Source organism: Cololabis saira, chromosome 18 (assembly GCF_033807715.1).
Source record: "Cololabis saira isolate AMF1-May2022 chromosome 18, fColSai1.1, whole genome shotgun sequence".
Lineage (NCBI taxonomy): Eukaryota > Metazoa > Chordata > Actinopteri > Beloniformes > Belonidae > Cololabis > Cololabis saira.
Window position 1 is genome coordinate 32,248,338 of NC_084604.1, and position 20,881 is coordinate 32,269,218.

Consider the following 20,881-nt stretch of genomic DNA (forward strand, 5'->3'; position numbering starts at 1 on the left):
AAAGAAAGAAAGAAAGAAAGAAAGAAAGAAAGAAAGAAAGAAAGAAAGAAAGAAAGAAAGAAAAGAAAGAAAGAAAGAAAGAAAGAAAGAAATATTCCCGTTGATGACACTTTTTGTATTGGTTAAATGCCAGAAATGATCGTGATACATTTTTTAGTCCATACCGCCCATCCCTAGTGAATACATGCGTATAATCCCTGCCATTATTGTAATGTAGATAAAAGTACAGTTCTTCTTATTTGAAGGTTTTGTTTTAAGTTCCTGTATAAGATCATTAACAACCTCTGACTCAGTTTGCAACGGTCTATAACTCCGGCTCAGCGACCCTGAGCTTCCTCCAGAGCAGGTTTCTCCTGTCCAGTCCTGTCCTGCATGTTTTAAATGTCTCCTTCTAGTTAATGGCCCCCGTCAGCTTGTCCTCCAGCTCTTCGCAAGTCTGTTAATGATAAAGCTACTTGTGTCAGGGTGTGCTGAAGCAGGGAAACATCTAAAACATGCAGGACCGGGGGTTCAGCGGACTGGAACTGAGAAACACATCTCCAGAGGAAACAATTACGCTACGACACCGTAACCGTATGAGAAGAACTGGACAAAGTCACCGTGACATCACCCATAGATTTTTTTTGAAAAGTGCTTTCGAAGCCTCTTTTTTTCTTCAAACTGTGTAGAACCAGGTTGCAAATGTGTCCTACGAATGGACCTGGGACTGGAACACTCCCACCTTATGTCAATCAGTTAGCTCTTTTAACTTAGAGTTAGCCTATGCTAAAATACAGTTCAAATGGTTTTTCACTTTTTTTCTTTTACTTTATTACCGTATATGAAATATATATCACTTTTAGACATGTTAAAATCAGTGGTTGAAGCGGTCTAAACCGACATAGGTAGTAGTTGTGTTTTATCTTAAAGGAGCTTGAGGCAGGATTGAGGCAGGATTTATGAAAAAAATTCATATACGTTTTAAGTTTTCTAGTAATAATGTGAGATGAAGCGTTCCAAACCAAAAAGAATGAGCCCTCTAGTGTATCTCTCCGTTGCCTTGAACAGGCTGTGTGCTGCAAAATGTGCTGCAATTCGGGCCCAAATTTCCTGCGCTGGTCGGCAGATGTGACGTCACATGACGCTGCATGCACGTTCTCCCCGTTCTCCCGTGCCGGCTTCACTGTTGGCTGCAGTACCCCCGACGGCCGTCGTGGTGAAGGGTGGCACTAGAGAGTCTCATTTCTTAAAAGGAGCCTCAAGCTCCTTTAAAGGTGTTGTGCCAAAAAGTGATTGCCTGCCAGAATCTGATTTCTTCTGAATTTTGGCCACGGGAGCGCGCACAGCAGCCCGTTGAACGATAGCGCTGAAACATCAGATTTTTAGATTATGAAGCTCAAGAATGAGATAAAGTCATATATAGGCAGAAACAACTTTTCATTAACTGTATTTGGCCTTCAATCAATTTTTGGCAGGTGAAAATGCCTATTTTCTGTTGTAGTGGTCCTTTAAAAGAGTTAAAAGCAATCATGTGAGCTCTAGTGTTTATATTATAAATCTCAAGAATGAGATCAAATCATATTTAGGTAGAAACAACCTTTCATTAAAGCGACACTACGTAACTTTTCCACCTTAATATCATATTTCCAGAGTCATTGTGATGGAACATCAACTTCCAACAGGTTTAATGACACCTCTGTCATGATCTCAGGGATCTGTATCGCCTTCACTGGCACTATGTAACTTTGAGGAGCATGGTAGGAACCCTGCCACACTAAAAAACTACAAATCGTTGCGACTTTGACTTCTTTACGGCATACGTCACTTCCCCCTCCTTCCCGATTCGCAGTCGAGACGAAAATGGGCGGGGCTTGGAGCGCAGCTCCGCAGAAGCTGGTAACCCGTTGCTGCGTCGTGGCTGCAGCAGCTCCACATAACAGACGTGGGGAAAAGATCCTAATGGTTTAACTTTTGAACGGTTTCCTGCTCGGAGGCATAACCACGGAGGCCAAGTATCTGAGATAACAGAGTAAAAGAGTCGTCGGCTCGCTTTGGATCGCGGCTGTAACGACCAAACACCGGCTTCCACACAGTAAAGCCTGAATTATGGTTCTGCGTTAAATCGACGCAGACCTACGGCGTATGGTACGTGGCGACACGCAACGTACGGTGCGTGTCGCCGCGTACCCTACGCCGTAGGCTCTGCGTCGATTTAACGCAAAACCATAAACAGCCTTAAACCACAAACACTCACACAGACGGGTCGGATCAAAACACAGGTTTTATTCCCCACTTCGCCAGCTAAACGCAGTTGCTGACCAGCTCTCTGCGGTGCGATTAACCCCAATCTTCAGATAAAACTAGTTTGTTGAGGAAACAATATTAACTCTTATTTGTAGCTGCAGAGGAAAAAAATAGTCTCACGAGGAAAACAAAAATATTGCTCACGCCTCTTCAACATAATATAGCAGTCAAAAAAAAAGAAAAGAGAAGTAAGAGGGATACAAAACATGTACTGTATGTTGTACTATTATACACATTTATTGAAACACACGGCTCTTCAGTAGTGATTTCATATGGATTCAGACCGTTAATAATCATTATTTTCTCCATATACCGCTCCCTGGCTTCCTTGTTTAAGGTATCCCGGTAAATTCCAGTTCCTTTCCAGCAGTTTAACAGAAAAGCGTCCCGTCTGCTCTCATCAAAACAAATAGGCTACACGGGACAGGAGTTTTCCGGCAGTACGCGCTGGTGCTCATGGGAAACGTAGTGTTCTTTCTGGTAAAACAATACCGCTTTTGTCCAAAAGATGCCGCCAAACTCAGAAAAGCTGAAAGTTACGTTGTGCTGCTTTAACTGTATTTGGCCTTCAACTAATTTTTGGTAGGCGAAAAGACCCATTTTCAGAGGAGACATCAGATTCTGGCAGGCAATCACTTTTTGGCACGATACCGGCACGGGAGAACGGGGAGAACGCGCATGCAGCGTCATGTGACGTCACATCCACAGGACAGCGTGGGAAATTCGGCCCCACAATTGCAGCACATTTTGCAGCACACAGCCTGTTCAAGGCAAAGGAGAGATATACTAGAGGGCTCATTCTTTTTGGTTCGGAACGCTTCATCTGACATTATTACTAGAAAACTTAAAACGTTTACAAATTTTTTTAATAAATCCTGCCTCAATCCTGCCTCAAGCTCCTTTAAAGAGATATTTATTTAGTAATTTATGTGAAGTACTTGTTATGAGTAGTTGGTGTCTCACCTGAAGTACAGCAGATCGGGGCCACAATGCTCTACTTTTTATTTACAGTAAAATGTCCATGTGTAAAAATGAACTTTTAGCTACGGCTGTTATTGTTATTGATGACACTCAAAAATGGGTTCCTACCGGACACCACATGCGAAGCAATGGAGAAAAACCCCTGTGATGTCACAGTTTCCTAAAGATTTGTTCTGAAGCCTATTTTTTTCTTGAACTGATGCTAAATGTTAGGTGCGCTCTTTAAAATCTGAAAGAGTTTTATGTCTTCATCTACAGCTCAGAAATCAAAACAGAAGTCAAACACTAAGTAGCAAAAATGATGACAGCTCGTCATTGGCTCCTGCCAATTAAATGATATGATAGGAGCACATTTGCTGCTCTTACATTGTTTGCACAGTTGTCATGGATGCAAAATCTACCTATTGAGACCAAAAAATGTATTCATCTTTTTTAACCAATGGGTGAAAATGTTTATTTCTGCTGCAAAGACATTTTAACTTGGAGTCAATGGAGACTGACGCTCCTTTGGAGCCTCTAGTGGTCAGTCAAGGAACTGCAGATGTTTTTGGTTGGACATAAGGATTCTGGTGTTTGATTCCAGCTCCATATTTCATGAAGAACTATTATTCATATTTTATGTTAGGGCTGTTATAGTTGTAAATGATTCCCTAATAAATATAAAAATATACAGAGGAAATCAACAATATTTGAGATTAAATGCTGCAGTGACAGCTGAAGTGGAGATCCTGCTGTAACCTGCTAAAGTGTTACGTTACTGACTTGTTGGCGACTGTTAAGCAGTTATCATGAAACCAATAACCTTATGAGGGATACAGTATTTTAAGGGAATCAATCAGTGGCGTCAATTCAGTCGAAGCTACGGTATGGCAAGGTTACGAGTCACAGAACTTAACTAGAGTATCAATCAACACGTCCAGCAAATACTCATCACAGAAGTCTGCTATGTAGCTTATCTGTGTGGTCAAGAAAATTGGAACTTTTTCAAATGCAGTCTCACTCACTGCAAAAACTCAAAATCTTACCAGGAATATTTGTCTTATTTCTAGTTAAAATGTCTCATTTTTGGTCCAAAAATCTCATTACACTTAAAACAAGATTCATCACCAGAAAAATAACTTGTTATTTGACCATTTTTACCTGATTCAAGTAAATTTTCACTTGAAATAAGTAGAAAAAATTGCCAGTGGGACAAGATTTATCTTCTCATTACAAGCAAAAAAATGTTGTTCCACTGGCAGATTTTTCCACTTATTTTAAGTGAAAATCTACTTGAAACAGGTGAAAATGGTTGTTTTTGAGTCTTGTGACCTAAATGTAATGAGATTTTTTTTGACAAAAAATTAGACATATAGATATATATAATATATATAATAGAATAATCAATACAAATTCCATAAATGTATTTAAAAAACAAACATTTACATTTTCCCTTGAAGCCAAAGTGTGGCGGCTGCCATACCTTGCCATACCCAATTGACGCCCCTGGAATCAATAAAGAATAAAATCAGAATGGATGCTTTGCAAACTACATGAATAAATCTTTGCATCCTGATATTAGTAGGTTTGATTTTTTTGCACGTTTTGTTTCTGCAGACTGACCGAGGAACCGAGTTCAGGCGTTCTCACCACATGGTGAGGAAAACCACGCTGTACGACATGGACGTGGACGTCACCTGCAAGTACGCGGCCGTCGGCTGCCAGGACCGCTGCATCCGGTGAGTCTGTGGGCGTGTCGGCCTTCACTCCTGCCAACAGCGGCGCTTTGAAACTGTTGCTGAGAGTTTTTCTCCTCCTTCTGAACGCAGGGTTTTCAACATCAGCAACGGCAAACAGAAGAAGCTGTACAAAGGGTCGCTGAGTGAAGACGGCATTCTGCTCAGGGTAACATTTCCCTCCCCCGTGGACGCTCTTGGAAGCTTTTCTTCTGTCTAAATACAAGTCTAGGAATAAAAGAACTCCTTTACTTCATCCAAAAGGTTCAGATCGATCCTTCGGGTCAATATGTGGCCACCAGCTGCTCCAATAAAAACATCAGTATCTTAGACTTCTACACTGGGGAGTGTGTCGCCACCATGTTTGGACACTCAGGTGAAAGAACCTACTCACCGTGTATCAAGTTTCTTACAGCCATGCTGAGACTGCGCTGGTGTCAGGAAGGCGGCATCATATTTCCTTTCTAACGAGCCGGATGTTTTGTTTTGCAGAAATTGTCACTGGGATGAAGTTCACCAACGACTGCAAGCATTTGATCACTGCATCAGGCGACAGGTGAGACGCCATTCTGCACGTGGGCGATATGGACTAAAAAATGTATCACGATAATTTCTGGCATTTATCCCGATAACGATAAAAATGATGATAAAAAAAAAATACCAATTCAACTCCACCTTTGTAACTATAAATCTATCACCACATTCAGTCTTTGGAGCCAAAACACTGCTCTAAAAGATACTAAATACTACTAAACTACACCAATTAAATTGAATTAATAAAAACCAATTAAATGAGTTACACCTGTACTGCAAAACTGTAATGACTCAGATCTACCATGTTTGTTACACAAAAACGTATCAACAGGAATTTATCCTCCTTTCTTTCTTTCTTTCTTTCTTTCTTTCTTTCTTTCTTTCTTTCTTTCTTTCTTTCTTTCTTTCTTTCTTTCTTTCTTTCTTTCTTTCTTTCTTTCTTTCTTTCTTTCTTTCTTTCTTTCTTTCTTTCTTTCTTTCTTTCAGGCTCATATCTTTCTTTCTTTCTTTTGTACGTTGTGCATGGATTTAACGCAGAACCATAAATCAGTTTTACACAAAAACGTCATCGACGGGAATTTATTGTTTTTACCGGGACGTGCATCTGTAAAAGGCACATGTGCATGTTAAGTTCTGATGTCAGACCTACTCACCCTGCTTTCAGGTTTTCTGTTTCTATACTTAAAGTACATTTGTTATAATTGATAAAAGTTGTCAAGTTAAATGGCATGTTATACGCTCATTTTATATACATTTGGGATGGGGGGTTTCGCCACGTTTCGCTTAAGGGCCCAATTCAGTCAGGGACGGCCCTTCTCATTCACCTGCTCCATCTGATTCATTATAAGAATAATCGGGGCCACCACGTCACTAAATATTAATACTTCTTACAACTTGCCTTCAGTTTTACGTCAAAAGAACGGCTGATAACCGCAGGTATCTGTCTTTGACTTTGCTCAGGACACCCATGTGGCCCAGATGACCTAAAACGTCACAGCATCTCTGTTAGATTTAAATATATATTTGGAGATGATGACTTAAATTCAGATTATTCATCCTAAAGTCCAGCTTTCTGGAGAACCTCAAGTTAAAGTTTTTAGAACTTCATAATAGATTTTTTATTTTTATTATTTTACTTCTTTTCTTATCATCTTATTCATAATTTTATTCAATCTTATTTGTTATTTACTGTCTAATATGTCTTGCCGCTTTTAATGTCAATGTAAAGCACTTTGAATTACCTTGTGTTGAATTGTGCTATATAAATAAACTTGCCTTGCCTAGATATAGATTTTTTTTAAAGTTGAGGAACCATGGGTGGACGAGGGAAGTCTGGGATTCCCTGCAGTAGAAGATGGATGGATGGATGGATGGATGGATGGATGGAGAGATGGATGGATGGATCAAGTATTAGTTGTGGTTTTTATTTCAAGATAATAGAGACAATGGGATTTTCTAAGATGACTGTTTTAGCAGCTGCAGGGAAAATGGGGAGAAAAAATAATTAGGACCGGAGCAGCAGCCAAGTGGAACTAATCTTCAGGCTCTGCATCAGAGGAAATGACTCTGGAAATGTGTTTGCAGATGGTACCCTCAATACTCCCACTGAGGGGAAATCTTCAATATTTAATCCCTGTATGCTTTTATCTCCCAGCTGTATTTTCGTTTGGCGCCTGGCTCCGGAGCTGACGATGACCATGAGAGAGAGGCTGTACCAGCTCCAGCAGAACCCGGGCTCCCCCCCGTACAAGACCTCGGCGCTCAGGTAAGTAAAGGCACGCCGGTGGTCACGCACGCACCGGGGGACTGTGTTTACGTGTCCTTACGTGGCCATTCTCACAGATAACTCATTCTAATTGGCTCTCTGCCTTGCTGCAGGCGGGAGGTGTACAGTGCTCCAGTCCTAGCTGGTCTTTCCTCCGACAGCGATCACGAGCATGAAGAGGAGGAGGAGGAGGAGGAGGAGGAAAGAGTGGAGGACGGAAACGCAGATGACCATGACGACAACACGAGCAGCATTTCCTCTGACGGCACTCATGGAGACGAGGACACAGGTACCATCTCATAGAATAAAGTGGCCCATCAAGGGGGACATGAACCATTTCGGACATTGAGGCCAAACTATGTGGAAAGCATGTAGTACAGGGGTCGGCAACCCGCGGCTCTAGAGCCACATGCGGCTCTTTGGCGCCGCCCTAGTGGCTCCTGGAGCTTTTTCAAAAATGTTTGACCTTTTTTTTCTTCTTTTTTTTCCCTTTTTTTCTTCTTTTTTCTTTTTTTTTTTCCTTTTTTTTCTTTTTTTCTTCTTTTTTTCTTCTTCTTTTTTCCTCTTTTTTTCTTCCTTTTTCCTTTCCTTTTGAATCTTGACATTTCGACTTTTTTCTCAACATTTTGACTTTTTTCACTAAATTTTGACTATTTCCTCGACATTTCGACTTCTTTCGACATTTTGACTTTTTTCTCAAAATCTTGACTTTTATCTCGACATTCGACTTTTTTCTTTACATTTCGACTTTTTTCAAGACATTTGACTATTTCCTCGACATTTCTACTTTTTTTTGACATTCTGACTTTTGTCTCAAGATTGTACTTCAACATTAATATTGACATTTCAACTTTTCTCTCGAAATTTTGACTTTTTTCTCAACATTTCGACTTTTTTCACTAAATTTTGACTATTTCCTCGACATTTTGACTTTTTTCTCAACATTTCGACTTTTTTCTCGACATTTCGACTTTTTTCTCGTCATTTCGACTTTTTTCTCAACATCTTGACTTTTTTCTCAACATTTGACTTTTTTCTTTACATTTCGACTTTTTTCATGACATTTGACTATTTCTTCGACATTTCGACTTTTTTTGACATTCTGACTTTTGTCTCAAGATTGTACTTCAACATTTATATTGACATTTCGACTTTTTTCATGACATTTGACTATTTCCTCGAAATTTTGACTTTTTTCTCGACATTTCGACTTTTTTCTCGAAGTGCACAATGAAAAAAAAATCGAGTGGCTGCCTGGAGCTTTTTCAAAAATGTTTGACCTTTTTTTTTCCTTTTTTTCTCTTCTTCTTTTTTTCCCTTTTTTTCTTTTTTCTTTTTTTTTCCTCTTTTTCCCTTTTTTTCTTCTTTTTTATTTTTTTTCCTCTTTTTTTCCCTTTTTTCTTCTTCTTTTCTTCTTCTTTTTTCCTCTTTTTTTCTTCCTTTTTCCTTTCCTTTTTAATCTTGACATTTTGACTTTTTTCTCAACATTTCGACTTTTTTCTCGAAATCTTGACTTTTTTCTCGATATTTGACTTTTTTCTTTACATTTCGACTTTTTTCATGACATTTGACTATTTCCTCGACATTTCGACTTTTTTTTGACATTCTGACTTTTGTCTCAAGATTGTACTTCAACATTAATATTGACATTTCAACTTTTCTCTCGAAATTTTTACTTTCTTCTCGACATATCGACTTTTTTCTCGAAGTGCAAAATGAAAAAAAAAAATTTCCCCCCAGTTATCACTAATATAGAAACATGCAGCATGTGTTGTTTTCATTCTTAGGCTGATACAAGACTTTTCATTTTTTGCGGCTCCAGACATATTTGTTTTTTGTGTTTTTGGTCCAATATGGCTCTTTCAACATTTTGTGTTGCCGACCCCTGATGTAGTAGTGCAGTATCAAACCTTTATTGTGCACTTTTTTCCAACAGGAGGATCAGACGAGGGGCAGGACTGGGACCTGAGACAGGTAGGCCTGGAAAACAGTCAAAAAGGTTCTTTAAATCTGTACCTGGTTTCCTTGTTGACGTCCTGCTTGTCCTCTCCAGGATGAAGCCGGCGGCCAGGTCGTTCCCGACCCAGCCAAGCGTCCGCGGAGGCGTTGGTCCCGTCGCATCGGCTCGCTGGAGCTGATGGTTAAATCCATGCTGGACCTGCGGCAGCTCGACACCTTCAGTTACAAGAAAAACCCCGGCTTCCCCTGTCACGACAGAGAGCTGCAGAGCACGTGCAGCCTGCAGGAGCCCCTGGTACGGAGGGTTCCATGATTACATGCTTCCATGGAGCCCTAGTTTCTCCTCGTAGTCACTTATGCTCATCTTTTTATTTCACAATAATTTTCACAATTCACATTTTCACATTCACGATTTCTATTCTACCCACATTCCTACCCTCCCCATAATTACCCTGGGGGGAAAAAAAACAAAACAAAAAAAAAATAAAAAATTAAGGGAGAACAAAATTAAATAAATATTAAAAAAAATAAAAAATAAAAAAATAAAATATATAATGGCAGCAACAGCGATATCAAACTATATATATATATATCCATACATACATACAAACATACATACATATAAGGCACAAGTTCTAAAATAGAGATACTCATTGGTCCCCTTTGGAAAATTTTTTCCAAAGTTAATTTTTCCAATGGTAAAAAAACTGAAATTTGATCCAAAAAAAACTTGAAAGTTGGAGGGGAATCATCTTTCCAAAGTAAAAGTATGCATTTCTTAGCGAAGTATGTGATCATAATTAATATCCTGCTTTTTTTCCAGTCTAACTGAAGATCCAGTGTGTCATTTACTAAATACAAATTGGAGCTTAACTCAAAATTAATTTCTAATACTGATTGTGTGAAGGAATGAATTGATTTCCAGAAACTTATTAAAAGATCACATTCCCAAAACATATGTACAAATGTTCCATCGATTCTTTTACATCTTGGACATTTTGAAGAGATATCCTTTGAAATTTTGTGCATTTTAATTGGAATTAAATACAGTTTGTGAATAAATTTAAAATTAGCCTCTTTAATTGTATTACTAGTAAAAGGAAAATGTATTTTTTCACATATATTTAACCAAGTATTTTCTTCAAAGACCATCCCCAACTCCTTCTCCCATATCTTCACTAAAGTTTGGAAAGTTGACAAAGCTCATCTTCCTCACCTATGCTCATCTTCTGCAGCAGCAGGACGAGGACAAGTCCAGGAAGTCCTGGCTGACCTCCCCCGCGTTCAAGAGAATCAAGCGGACGGACGGACCTGTGCTCTTCCCTGAGGAAAACGATGACGCGACGGGCCTGTTAGACGGGTAACTGTCCAACTAAGAACAGTTCAAAGTGATGAGAACTTTGCTTTTCATGGTTAAAGATTCCTTCCACGTTGCTGTTTTCTCTCCCACCAGTGGTTACATGGTGAAGGAGCAGCCCTGCGCCACGCAGAGTCGAGGGATCCGCGGTGAGAGCCAAGACAGCCGCAGCCCGGACAGCGCTTGCTCGCTGGGCTATGACAGCAGGGAGCCCAGCCCGGATCACGTCCTAGATGGTGCAGTCCCTCATAGACCAATGATTAGGACAGTATGCAGTTGAAAGTGAAACAAAAACCCCTAAATTAAATGTTAAAAATGTGTACTTTAATCAATGTAAGAAGCTTAAGTTATGCTTGGTGCTGCAAATAAGCTCCAGAGTTCAGGCTCTGGTCTTTTCCCAACCTCGCTGCACGGTGTGTGCATCCACCGAAGCCAGTACTGGAGTTGAGGGGGGATGAGGGGGGATGGGGGGGGATGGCATCCCCCTGAAATAAAAACGGTCCAAATCATCCCCCCTGTAAAACTGCCATCCCTCCTTTCCATCCCTTATGTCATTTCATCAATGAATGTGGTATTACTGCTATTTCAACATTTAGAGTCATCACCAGAAAAATAACTTATTTGAAAATTTTCACCTGTTTCAGGTAAATTTTCACTTGAAATAAGTAGAAAAATCTGCCAGTGGGACAAGATTTAACTTCTTATTACAAGCAAAAAACTCTTGTTCCACTGGCAGATTTTTCTACTTATTTCAAGTGAAAATCTACTTGAAACAGGTGAAAATTGTTGTTTTTTTCCAGTGATGAGTCTTGTTTTAAGTGTAATTAGATTTCTTTTACTAAAATGAGACATTTTAACTAGAAATAAGACAAATATTCTTGTTAAGATTTTGAGTTTTTGCAGTGATCCATTTTACTTATCCTGTGAAGGACAGAGTCATATTGATAAGTTCAGAAAACAGTTTTTTATTGTTGTGTTTTGATGTATTTGATGTAAACCCAGTGGATATTTAAAGCTTACAGAAGGCTGCATTTAACTGCTGCTATGTCATTCCTGCAGTATTTCTGCAGGTGTTTTGGTCAGTGCTATTATTTGTAATATATTATATTATTTGTAATCAGCACAAATAATCTGTCCCCATATGATAAAATCCACCATCCCCCCTGATCTTTTTTTACAACTCCAGTACTGACCGAAGCCTACGTTGAAATGATTTCTCTTTCTCTGTTTTCCATCTAAATATTCCTCCCTCTGCCTTCTGGTTGTGCAGAAGTGGAATCAGTGAGTCAGGGCAGCTCTGATGAGGAGAATGAAGAGAAGGAGCCGGAGAGGAAAATGGTCACGGTGACGAGCATGGACGAGGCGCTGAGGACGGTGAGCGACGCCGGTGACCACAGCCAGGAGGACTTCCTCAAGCAGAACTTCGAGACGCTGGCAGACAGCTGCAGCACCGGTAGGACTGGAAAAAACTACACTCAGATTCCACTGCACTTCAAATATTTGAATTGAAATTTGAAAATTGAATTAAAACCCACAGAGTCGCCTCAGTCTGGGGGCTTTCATTTTCCAGGACATACTATATATTTTTAAGGCTGTTTCATGTAAGAATGACACTTAAAAATGTGTGAATGTAAGTACATAATAAAGAAAAAGAAAACTTTTTGATGCCACGTTAAAGTGACTGTATGTAGCAATACCACTTCTGACCACATGGGGGTTTATGTGTCCTTCCCTGGCATAACACAGAGGAAACTGCACCTCTAGAGGGACAATGTGGTATTACAAGACATGGAAGATCATCACCTATCATTAGCATAATATCAGAAGGGTATTATCAGAGATGGGTAGAGTAGCCAAAAATTGTACTCAAGTAAAAGTACTGTTACTTCAGAATAATATGACTCAAGTAGAAGTAAAAAGTAGTCATCCAAATAATTACTTGAGTAAAAGTAAAAAAGTACTTGGTGAAAAAACTACTCATGTACTGAGTAACTGTTGAGCAACGTCTGAAGTACAAAATAATCATCTTCAGGCAAATTAAATCAATAAAATAAAATAAAAAATAGCTAAATTAAATTAAATTAATCTTAAAGTAAATTCAAGTACTTTAATAAATAATAAAATAATAGACGATCTAAATCATCTCTGGTACAGAAATAAGAATATTTTCCCGCAACATGTCCCCTTTAAATTATTTCACAGGCAAGCGCTTCCTTCCAAGTCTCACTTTCACTTTCACTCTCTGCATCTGTCTCCATTTTCCTCCATGTTTCGCTCCGGGTTTCCATCTGCAGTTGAGCAGACCCGTCCCCCGAGGCTCAGCATGTCTTCATGCTTCCTGGCCAGAGGACACAGTAACAGGTATGTTCACCTCACAGCAGTTATGAATATAAACCCTTGTTGACTCTTGTTTAGCTCAACATAGGCTCTGATCTAACCAAGCTGGTACCGTAATGCCTGTCAGGAGATGGAAGTGTTTCATTTTCACAGGGAACCTGTAGGGGACATGGGAAACAGGAAAATAGTTATGTAGTTTTACATTACGGGAGTCAATGAGCTTTCTTTGTGGGTGTTAAATTAAATAATTGAGTCCACAGTGTGTATATATGCAAAGTATATGCAGCTCTATATAAAATAATTAAAGCCACTCTATGTAACAATACCAGTCGTGACCACATCGAGGCATAGAGATCTGATGGTAAGTGGATTTCTAAAACAAAACAAAAGCAAAAGTAAAAAGAATTTATTACACGGGGGAGTCAGTGTTTCCATTGAACTAGGGCTGGGCGATATGGACCAAAAGTCATATTTCGATATTTTCTAGCTAAATGGTGATACTCGATATATATCGATATTTTTTCTGTGCCATAATTGGGGTTTCCCCCAAAGCATTATAGCATAGCATCTCTATTAGCATCTCTGTTAGCATCTCTGTTAGCTTCTTTTTTTTCTGAGGCAAACCCTTAAAAAAACAGTAAGTTTTAATACAAAGCCTCGTGCCAAATGTCACACAGGTTCCTTTATTAACAGAGGTCTGCACAATATCAACATGTATAAAACAAATGAAATAAAAATAAACTGCCTGCATATATAGAAAAAAAATGCTTCTTGAATAAAATAAAACAAATATCCCTTTCCTGCATAACAATTACATTAAAATACACTGTGCAATTAATACAATGTAGACAGTAACAGGCAGACTTTTCCACTGAGGTTGACAGTTGTGCAAATAACAAAACATTTGTGCAAATCTCAAATAAAACATTCAAGTCAATTTGTCACAAAATAAGCTATATCAAAATCATAAAAAAAAATTTACATTTTTTTTTTAATCGATATAAACGATATTGTCTCCTACCATATCGCGTTTGAAAATATATCGATATATATTAAAATCTCGATATATCGCCCAGCCCTACATTGAACAGTGTTTTTCTTTGTATGGGTGTAACTCTCCTGGTTCTCCCTCCGTATCCTCGTAACTCTCCACATCTTGTACTGCCTAGAGTTTTGGACAAATTGTTGTGACTGCGGCTACCTCTGTAGTGAAAATAGTCGACAGAAGACAAAAGGCAGCCGGTGATCATTCACGTGATTATTCAAATGCAAAGCCGTGATGAAATGCAGTTATTTAAAATGATTAATTAGTGTTATAGCCCAACTACATCATATTAATGAGGAGAATCAAGTGCTGCTAGAGACGTGCAAATGCGATCATTGCATTTTTGTGATAAACTGGATTGTCCGCACGTCTGAAAAACCCCCATTATAGGCATTTCCATTGCAGGTTTTTCTTCACGATAATTAGGTTTTTGTGCAAGGGGTAATGAGTGGAGATGGTCACATGTTGTAATACCGATTTGTCCCATTAAAGGTGCACTACATGGTGTCTTACACTGACACATGCACTTTCTTGTGATAAACTCCCCCATGGGGTAATAAGTGGTGTTGTTATGTATAGTGGCTTTAATGTGGCATGTCTTGCTTAAGCTGTACAGATTTATGTTTATCTCACAAACCTGAAAGTGTTTTATTGATTTAATGTATAAAAGTGATTGACTTTAGAAAGCAAGTTAAATGTTTCTATTTCAAACGACTGCTTCTTACGCTCCTATCCCTCTGTGTAGAGATTTACCTCCGTTTGCCAACATGACTGGAAAGGAACAAGGCGGCCACTGTGCTAACCCGCCGGTGTCCAAAGTCCGGCCCTTGATGGACGTCGGCGAGACCAGAAGGACGGAGGACAGGATCCCTCTGTCTCCTGGCAGAACTGAGGGGTGAGAGAAAAAACACCAGATGAGGATCAAATGGGATTTGTTTTCACAGAAGTGTTGCTGAAATTGAAAAAAAAACACAAATCACACAAGAAATAATCATAAAACATTCATGCGTATTAACTGAAATAAACGCAGGCATCGTGCACATTGTGACTTTAAGTGATTGGGGAAAACCTGGACTACAACCAGAAGCCTTTAACATTGCACAGGTGCACAGCTTTTCTGTGGGAGAGATAGTGTTTAGTGTAGAGTATAGTGTTAAAAAGTATTTTAACGTCTCTTTCAACTTATTCTGTGGCATCTCTGCAGGGCTCCAGAGAAACGAAGACCCCCAAAGAAGACCTCTGGGTCCCACCTGTGGAGGTCGTCCAACCCTCAGCCCAAGGCCTCGTTCATGCTGGACAGAAACGCATGTTTGCAGAAGTCCCACTCTGATCAGAACTTTGCCACTGACTGTATGTTTCATCATCATTTAGTCCTTAGAAATATATGATTATGTTTCTAATATTAGACCCTGACATTACATTGGTTAGAATAACTTAGTTTAAAATGTTTAACCTAATCATTGTCTGGCTCCTCGTCTCCTTTTCCAGCTCCTCACTCCCTCACGCCCTCCAGTGGACAGATGGAGTCATTGCACCAGAGACCTCAGCAGCTTTTTCTGTCTCAGAACACTCTCCGACCTTCCTTTCACATTTCCTCACCATCGTCTGGGTCTCCACCGTCCCCGCCGTCTCCCCTGCCATGGGAGAGCCCCAAACTGAAGCCCCAGCAATCCTACATGAACCCCACCGCCAGCTCCACGGCCAAAAGCAGTCGCTCCTCCTCTCTGGGAGACGAGCTCCAGTCCCCGCCACGCTCCCCACCCCTCACCAAAAGCAGGAGATCATCTGATGAGCTGGACGTAGAGGCTCCCCTGCTCTCCTCGTCTCCCGTCAGCGCTTTCCCGTCCTCCTTCTCGTCCACGTCATCCCTGTTGTCGAGTCCTCCGTCCAACAGCCCCTCCCCGACTCCTCCTCACCTCACACTTCCGACCTCACCCAACCGCTCCACCCAGAACGGCCCGCCGTCTCGCATCCCGCTCCCCAAGCAGCCTCTCAGCCCTCGGCGCAGCTTGTGCCTGGAGATGAAGGCCAGTTCCAGTTGGTCTGGAGCCCCGGCGAGGTCGCCGACCCCTCCGGTGGAAGTGGATGGCGACGTGGCACCTTCTCCAGTTAAAATACAAGGTCAGAAACACCCAGGAGGAGCCACATTTCTACATCACTTGGGATTAATTATTGATGGGGAGCTTACATTTAAAGCACACATAAAAAATTTGGTCTCTAAACCAGGGGTGTCAAACTCATTTTGCTTGGCGGGCCGGATTTGACAAATTTTTTTCTTACACGCTCAAAATAACAAAAAGGGTGCGAAAAATCTTTTTTCTAATTCTTTTTTTTTACTATTGTTATCTAATCCAATATCAGTTTAGTTAATTTTAAAGGAAATATGCACTTTGTTTACACTCTAATTATGTAAAATATATTTCTTCAGGATCTTTTCTTGAAATTTCTCGTTTTTTTTCTCAAATTATGTAAGATACTTTTAATATCATTTTACAAAGATAAACAGAAACAAGTATGTTTTTTCTATATTTCGCTTTTTTATAGGAAATTTTTATAGCAAAGCAAAATCTTTCTTATTACAATTACATTTCTTTGTGATTTAGAGATTTTTCCAGTAAAAAAAATTTGAATATATTATAAAATCAATAAACAATTAAATCATCAAAATTATAACAAATAAAGGCTTAACATATCTTGCTTTGCCTGTAATAAGACTATGTAATGTACATGTATTAGTTTCACCTTTTAAGTTGAATTATTGAAATAAACTAACTTTTACACCTTATTCTTCACCTGTAGCTATATTATACATCTTGGCTCATATGGACATACATAGCATAGGAGGCTATTTCAGTTACTAGTATGGTTGGCTGTCTGTACAGTCATGCAAGTTCAATGCTATTAAAGCACTTTAAACTTTAAATCAAAGCATTTTGTTTTTTCATATAAAATAAATACATTTCTATGCAGTTTAGAAGTTTTGGGGATGTCCCTTTTTTGGCGCCTGCGCTGCTGAAATCGGGGTGTCCCTTATTTCTATTTCTGAGAGGTGGCAACCCTGCTCACTTCTTAAAACCGATAACGAGAATCCTTTCGGCAGTGCCTGTGTTTTTAAATTTTAAATTATTTCTGTTCTGCTGTTAAGTTGTTGTTTTTAACATATTATTGAAGTCACCACTATTGCACTTTATTCGCTAACAGTTTGCACTCTCATTTTTAATGTTTATTACGTGATTGCTGTTATTTGTGTGGGGACGTGTGCTGCTGCCTTCTTTGGCCAGGTCACCCTTGGAAAAGAGGTCTTGACCTCAATGGGTTTTTATCTGGTTAAATAAAGGTGAAGAATCACTTAGGAACTCACAACACTGACTGTTATCTTCCTGTTTCAGCACGGTCTAGGCAGATGTCTCTGAGCGTGGACTCTGCATTGCCGAGTTACCTGCCGGTCAAGCAGAGAAAGAGCTGCGCATCTGAGAGGTACAGTTTCACCGGGGCCTGTGAAGTGGCTTTTCAGCAGATTTAAGCAAGTGTGTCTTCGCCAGGGCAGAAATCTTCAATCAAATTCAGCACAGGAGAATACTATGTTTCTTTTCCAATCAGTCGGTTTCACATTAAAGGATTAGTGCCACCACTGCAACTGACAGACCTTTCTGACATGTATTTCCAGCGCCAAGGGGGGAGGTCAGATGGCTGCAGCCAAAGAGCGCCCTCTGGTGCTGGAGGAGGTCCACGCATCCATCCTGCAGCCAGGTCCGGCCTCTCACACTTGTTTGCAAATCTTAATGGATGATTCTCACCTTTCACACTCAGGCTTCCTTGGAGAGCCTGAAAGGATTCACCTTTTCCATCCAGGCCTCACACCACTCGTGTTATGCTGCTTTTTATTATTTCAGAGAATGATTGCACCCAATCCTGAGTTAATTCCTTAATAAAACAAAGATGATTTCCACATTTTGCTCTCTTGCCATGGAGTATTAGGGCCAAACTAAGACAACAAAAATGGAAATTACGAGAATAAAGTCATAATAATATGAGAATAAAGTCGTAAAATTACGAGAATAAAGTCGTAATATTACGAGAATAAAGTCGTAATACTAAATATATTATAAATATATAAATATAACTTCACAAGATGCTCAATATTCCTCATTTTAACACAGAGAGAAGATGCTCTTCCTGTTAGAGTTCTCATAAATTATATTCTAATAATATTACAACTTTATTCTCATAATATTACTACTTTATTCTCCATAAATTACTACTTTATTCTCGTAATATTACGACTTTATTCTCATAATATTACGACTTTATCCTCGTAATATTATGACTTTATTCTCATTATATTATGACTTTATTCTCGTAATTTCCAATTTTATTTTTTTTGTCTTAGTTTGGCCCTAATACTCCGTCGTAGAAAATAGACGTATCTGATGGATGCGACTTTTTAAACCAAGGCAACACATTTCACTTTATTTCATTTCAATTTGAAAAACACTGAAACCCTAAATGCCATTAAGTGATATAAGCTCCACATTTGTTCCCACGACTGGTGGCAACTTGAGGATATAAGCTGTGAAATCATTTTTCTCAGTTTCACGCCTCACGCAGCTCTCTGGCTCCGTGCAGCAGCATCCTCGTCTCTCTTCTTCTTCTTCTTCTTCTTCTTCTTCTTGTCCTTCGTTAAATGCTCCTCTTTTCCTCTTCTCCTCTTTTGCTCAGTGTTTATGGCGTGCCATGTCACTCAATAACGGTGTGTATTTGTGTGTGATTTGCTGATTTGCTGGAAAATCATTGTCTCCATCTCTCTGCAGCAGATTGCTCAGTCACCTTGGAGACATGCAGGCAAACCGTTACTGATCTTCACAGCAGTCTGAGAAAAACCATCATGCTCTACACTACGGTCAGTGTGTGTGTGTGTGTGTGTGTGTGTGTGTGTGTGTGTGTGTGTGTGTGTGTGTGTGTGTGTGTGTGTGTGTGTGTGTGTGTGTGTGTGTGTGTGTGTGTGTGTGTGTGTGTGTGTGTGTGTGTGTGACAGTGAGAGAAACAGGTGAAAGGTTGTGGAAGGGTAGAGTAGGGAAAAACAAAAAAGGGGAATAGAATCAACGATAAAAACATCAATTATTACCTGAAGTCGAAATGTTTCTGAGGGATTTTAAGCGAGATGTTTTTGCGGTTTCCCTTTTTCAGAGGAGGAAAGTTTGAGCTAAAGTTTGCTGCCAAGTTAAGTCTTTAGAAAAACAGCTTGTGAAGATTTCTTTCAGCAGAAACGTCGGGTTCTGTGAGATTTCTGCATGAACAGTTCAGTTTAGGTCGTGTTGTGCTGATATTCAGCCTCCACATCTTGAAATGGCCTGTATGTTTCTGAGGCGTGTTTAGGATGATCCTCTTAAAAGATCCCTCTTTTCACTCAGAGCCTTTTTTTCATCTTTTTGTTTGCAACTTAAAACAATTCTTCCTCTTACATTTGCCTGTAAGCCCAAAGCATTATGGGTCCACTCTCGTGCAGGAGAGGAAAAGGTGTCACAGAACTTGCAGGACGGTCTTTTCCTTCAGTCAACGGGATTTTTGTGTCCGTCTGAAGGAAAAGGTTGTTACTTTTTCATTCTTTACTTTTACAATCTCCCCAATGCTTATCGGCTCTTCAAACATCTCCTCAGGGCCGGTCCCAGGATTTTGGTGGCCCTGAACAAGATTTGTATTTACGGCCTCAGAAACCCCCCAGCAGACACTGCTCACAACTGAAAGAACAGACACATATAACAGAGACGGAGAAATTAATTACCAACACGCACTAGTGGAGCAGGCGGGGGGCCCACCGTCCACGCCGAAGGGGGAAAAAAGTGTGCTGAATAAAATAAGGAAAGTTGGACTATATAACAAATGCGTTCATAAGGATAAAGTTGTTTAAAAAATAAAAATGAAAGAAATAGTCCCTTCTCCCCTTGTGTGTCTGCCTGTCATGCACGGTACGTGCGCGCGCATGTTCTCTGTTTACTTTTAGCCAGTTGTCGCATCAGAACCTTAAAGCAGGAAACTCATGCTGCAGGCTGAAAAAAAAAATCGAAATTATGAGATAGAAAAGAAAAGTAGATAGAAAAGTCGAAATTATGAGATAGAAAGTTGAAATTATGTGATAAAAAAATCGAAATTATGAGATAGAAAGTCGAAATTATGAGATAGAAAGTCGAAATTATGAGATAGAAATCGAAATGAGATAAAAAGTCATAATTATGAGATAGAAAGTCGAAATTATGAGATAGAAATCGAAATGAGATAGAAAGTCATATTATGAGATAGAAAGTCGAAATCATGAGATAAAAAATCGAAATTATGAGATAGAAAAGTCGAAATTATGAGATAAAAAATCGAAATTATGAGATAGAAAGTCGAAATTATGAGATAAAAAATTGAAATTATGAGATAGAAAGTCGAAATTATGAGATAAAAAATTTAAATTATGCTCCGCCCCTGCCAACACGTCTTACTTTATGTGGAATTCAAAAATATTATTTTAATCAACGTCCATAAGGACCAGAATATGTTTGTGCTTTTAATAAATTCAACCACCACCTGCTACCTGGATGCCTGACTTTCTTTCCATCTTCATTAAAAACAGCTGCTGGAGGGCGGCCGACATCTCGGGGAGGATCAGGAGGAGATGAGGAGGGTCCTGTCCGAGACCCTGGCCACAGTTAAAGCCGAGCTGGACTCGCTGCCTCGCTGGCCCTCGCCGTGCGACGGGCAACAAGAGAGCGGAGGGGCGACCTGCGAGGGGGACCAAGCCCTGGCTCTGCTGGAGCAGTACTCTCAGCTGCTGCTGAAGTCTGTGGTGAGGAGACTCGATACCAAGACCTGAGCAGGCGGACGACCCCGACTCACGCAGGACTAAAGCACTGTGAACCGCA

General features: G+C 39.8%; 1 pseudogene; it reads left to right on the forward strand.

Annotated features, from left to right (window-relative positions):
* LOC133464584 (mitogen-activated protein kinase-binding protein 1-like) overlaps positions 1-20,881 on the forward strand; it is a 48,562-nt pseudogene that overhangs the window by 26,731 nt on the left and 950 nt on the right.